Here is a 4,848-nt window from a genome sequence, read left to right on the forward strand (position 1 = left end):
TTACAATCTCTGCCTTCCTTGCAGGTAAGTGCCCTCTGAATACCAACTATGAATGTCCTATTTATAGAGATTTCAAATCAACAGAAAATTGAAAAACACTGAAATATAGCTTTTCTTTATAATTCCCTGTCATGAAAAAGAGCAAGCTTATCGTTGAACATCGGCAATTTCAAAATACAGTTTCCAAGCAGATGTGAGAGTTAAGTTTGGATAATCCCCCAAAATGTAAAAGAGCAAAGATATTGGCAAAAACTAAGAAAAAATCTTTTTTGGATTGTCATGTCTACATTTCACACTAGTTATTGGGAATGAATTCCTACAAATGGGTAATGAATTGTACTTCTCTAAGCCAGTTGACTGTGTTAATTCCCTGTATGGGCTGATGTTCTTTCTCCTTGATATAGACTAATTATCCTGAAAATCTATAACTTCCTGCTTCCTCTGATCTTCAGGAGACTGTTTCATGATTCTCTACTCATAATTTATGATGTGAATGTATTAAACCCTGATATTGACTCCACTCCTTTTTATTCTGTGTGTAATACCTGTTGTACCTCACTTGCCTTGCCAATCCCTGGTTTTGGCTTCTCTGACCTGCTTTGACCTTTTGCTACCCAAAACCCAAAACATACTGCACTAGCCTTAATGTCCTGGTCTTTCGCCTGCTTTCTCCCAGATGCATTCATTCTCTGCCCTTCTCTTGCTTCATCTATATCGCAGGAAGCTGATTCCTACCAACTCCATTTCCAAGGCTCATTTGCCCATTCCCAAAAGGAATTAGGACAATGAAAGATAAAAAGATAAAGTAGGAGCACTGGTACAATAAGAAAAAGGAACATATTTCTCCCCTGTATTAGTCCGTTTTCTGTTGCTATAACAGAAACACCTGAGACTGGGTAATTTATAAAGGAAAGAGGTTTATTTGGCTTACGATTTGGGACAGCTGCGTCTGGCATGGGCCCCAGGCTGCTTCTACACATGGCGGAAAGTGGCAGGCAGCCGGCAAGTACAAGCAGATCACATGGAGAGAGATAGCAAGAGAGAGAGAGAGGAGGTGCCAGGGACCTATAAACAATAAGCTCTCGCAGGAACTAATAGAGCGAGAACTCACTCATTACCCCCCCACCCCCCACCCCCCGCAGGAGAGCATTAATCCATTCATAAGGGATCCGCCCCCATGACTCAAATCAGTTTCCAACACTGCCACACTGGGGATCAAATTTCCACATGAGTTTTGGAGGGGACAACACATCCAAACTCCATCATCCCCCTTTTTGATTCAGGCAGCTTCTCCAAAATGGCCACATTTCCTCTGCAATTGCTGTTCTTCCAGCCAGAGCCAGGGCTCTGTTAATCCAGCTTCTTTGTTGGTCTCTCCAGCCCTAGAGATGGATGGAAGAGGCTTCCTGCTATTGCTACTCTCTGGTGTGCCCTCCTCCCTGAGTGTGGCTTTCCAGCTCTTTCAACACCTTTGTAACTAGTTCTTGGTATTAAATTTCCTTAACTGAACTACCAGATTTGGGCTCTGATTTCTGACTGGACCCCATCTCACACACTGAGATGACAACACCTGGCAAGTTGTTAGGCCAAAAGCAAAACAACTATCATAATCATAGAATAATTCATGTAGGTATCAGAAGGTTCACATCCCAAAATGTCCAGTGGAGATGTAAAATAAATAATGAAGATGTTACTGAAAATATACTATATACAAGTACAATAGAGACAGAGTCATTTTGATTTATTTAAAGCCACTTTTATTTAATTCTTATCTTCATGTTTTAGGAATCTCCCATCAATAGGGAAACAATGGGGAATTGAGAAGAGTTAACAAAGAATGATGCCCACACTGAGCCCAAAATAGTTCCAAGGGGATAAGCCTACACAGAAGGAAGAAAGATGTAATCAGCACCCAGAGTAGGTAACAAAACCCATTCAACACTGCTGTTCCTTTGAAGAAACTGCTACTCTCCCATCAGAATCTCTCTCTCTCTCTCTCTCTCTCTCTCTCTCTCTCTCTCTCTGCATTAATCTGACCATCCTGTTTTTGGACTGAGCAAGACTGAACCATGTTGGGACCTAAAACTACATGGGCTCTAAAAGATTTTTAAAAGACAGTTTTCTTTGCATGCATTTCTCTGAGTTCCCTCTTTTCCCATGGTTATTTGGTATTTTTGATCTTGGTTAAAGGGTAAAATGACATTATTTACATGAATGAAAGTTGTTTTCCAGCCATCGTGAAGCTGCAGACTCACACATACTACCCAGACCCTGAGATAAGGACAGGACCAGAAACCGGAGAGGCCTTGGCAAGACCTTACACCTGACTCATAGACACAGATGCCTCATAGCTCACATCTCCTTCTCTCCTGCTTTTCATTTCCTACATTCCATTCCCTCAACACCCTCTTTAAAAACCCTTCAGTAAACCTGAGTCTTTAAGATGGCTTTAGCCATTCTTCAGATTTAACAGAGAGATGGGTTAGACTATCATCTCTCCTCAGGTCACTGGTATTCCTAAATAAAAGCTGACTTCCATTTTTCACCAACATATGACTTTTGATTGGTTTGCTTTTGTCTGTGGGTAGGCAGCCAGACCTGTGAGCTTGGTAACAATTTTGGGGAGCCTCAGCTAGGAGCTGAGTGGCCCCTGTAACACAATGACACAAAAGTAGTCAAGCTTATTGCATACAAGTGTCCAAGACAGATGTCAGTGGCCTAAATGGCCTAGGAGTAACCCATCCTTTGAGACACATTTTGAAAAATCGACTTCTGTGTTCTGTGAAAAGTTGAAGCTGTGGTTTCATGACCTTAGGCCAGAATTCAGTTCATCATGTCTAGTTTCTAAGCAAACCCTTCTCTGGTTTTGTTAAAATGGAGCAGAACTCTGGGCCGAGCCCATGGCACACTCGGGAGAGTGCAGTGCTGGGAGCACAACAGCGCTCCCGCCGCAGGTTCGGATCCTATATGGGGATGGCCGGTGCGCTCACTGGCTGAGCTCAGTACGGCCGGTCTCAAAAAAGAAAAAAGGACAAAAAAAAAAAAAAATGGTTAAAATGGTATATTTTATGTTACCTATATTTGCAATAAAACAAAACAAAAACATTTCTTCTATAATGATTTCCCACAAATCTTTCAAATATCCTAATACAAATCTGACCTCAAGATTTGTGTAGTGCAACAAGTAAATGTAGTGCATGGTGATCGCCTGGATCATTTTGGTATAAGGTACAGCATTAGCCCAACTGCCAAAACTCAAATGGGATCGCAGGATTGGATGATAGTAATTTATCACTGTGAATTTCCTGAGCTTGACGGTTGTATTACGTTTATGTAGGAGAATGCCATTGTTTGTAGGAAATACATACAAAAGTTCAGGGTGATGGGGTGTCAGGTCAGCAACTTACTCTCAATGGTTCAGAGAAAAGAGGGTGGTTTATAACGTACTTGAAACTTTGCTGTAAATTTTTGGTTTTTTTCAAATTTCAAGTATACAAAGTAAAAGTATTAAAAAAGGTTGAATGCTATCACATTGATCTGGTAAAGGTAGAATTGGCCACAGTAAAAGGCACTTATACTGTGATAAAAAATTTAAAACTTAAAAAACAAAAGTAAAATAAAAATTAAAAGTACATGAAAATGGAAAACATTAAACAAATAAGAAAAATAAGATAAAATTTGAAAGGACTTGGTTCAGACGCCGACAGACACTCGCGGCACGGTGTAAGGGGGGACAGGCATGCTGAGGAACGCGTCCCCGCTCCACACCGGACCTCTGCGTGCTGCTTCACAGAGAAGACGACACGCAGAGCGAGCAGGACCGCAGGCCCAGATGCACGCCTGCAGGGACACGCCTGGGGACGAGCAGCAGCCAACCCCGCAGACTCACGTACACGATGGCTTTCCCAATGTGCAGAAATGACTTCTCCACAAACTCCCGGACACTGTGGACTTCGCCAGTAGCGATGACAAAGTCCTCCGGCTCATCATTCTGCAGCATCAGCCACATAGCCTACAGACAGAGAGGCAAATCCACAAGGAAGTCACCCTCAGCAGCCACCTTTATCTATCTATCACATACAGTCCTCCAAAAGGATATAAAGCAAAGATTAGAAACTGATGAAGTTTAATGTATTGTCCGTCCTGGAAATATCTGCATTTTAACAAATCAGAAGGAATTGTACCCATTTCTCATTACAACATAAATGGTAGCAAAACTTGGGGTTATGAGTAAAAACTTGCTAAGCAACTTTTGATTTTCATTGCAGTTAACATAAAAACTGCATTTTTAAATTAATGGCAACTTAAGTTGAGTTCCAGGTTGGCAATACAGTGATAAGCAGTTATAATTCTCTACTGATGATTACTATAAATTTCTTCTTTAACACTAATAAAAGATGCAAACATTCATGTTTACAGTTAAACATGGTAGCTACTGACATATCATCAGTATTGTTTCATAAGTAGTTCAGAGGATGTGAAATTAGCAAATTATTTAAACCGCTTAAACTAACAACAGCTTCCTTTTAGATTCATCCCCTCCAAAAATGCACTTAGGAGCCATTTTGCACCCCATAAAAGATCTACTTTTATTTGCAGAATGTGGGATATGATAGCACAACTATTATATTTAAGAAAAACTTAAATGGACAATAAGAACTAAAAAGTGTGATGATGAAGTGGATTGAATTATGTCCCCCCAAAACTCATTGAAACTTGAATTGTATCCCCCACATTTTATGTATTAGAAACTTTGCCCCCACTGTGATTGTTAAGAGGGTGGGAAATCCTATTATGGTAATTGTAAGGTGGGGCCTTAAAGAGGTGATTGGATTGTAGAACCGTGCA

At 40.7% G+C, this 4,848-nt stretch overlaps 1 long non-coding RNA gene across 1 annotated transcript in view; it reads left to right on the forward strand.

Moving 5' to 3' along the window:
• Positions 1 to 2,321, forward strand: part of LOC103589810 — a 15,916-nt gene extending 13,595 nt beyond the window's left edge. The window contains exons 2-3 of the long non-coding RNA XR_550421.1: positions 1,786 to 1,917; positions 2,233 to 2,321. This is a non-coding gene — a long non-coding RNA (uncharacterized LOC103589810). The remainder of the gene's footprint in view (positions 1 to 1,785; positions 1,918 to 2,232) is intronic.
• Positions 2,322 to 4,848: the final 2,527 nt, after the last annotated feature.

Source organism: Galeopterus variegatus, unplaced genomic scaffold (genome assembly GCF_000696425.1).
Source record: "Galeopterus variegatus unplaced genomic scaffold, G_variegatus-3.0.2 Scaffold731, whole genome shotgun sequence".
In the NCBI taxonomy this organism is placed as follows: Eukaryota; Metazoa; Chordata; class Mammalia; order Dermoptera; family Cynocephalidae; genus Galeopterus; species Galeopterus variegatus.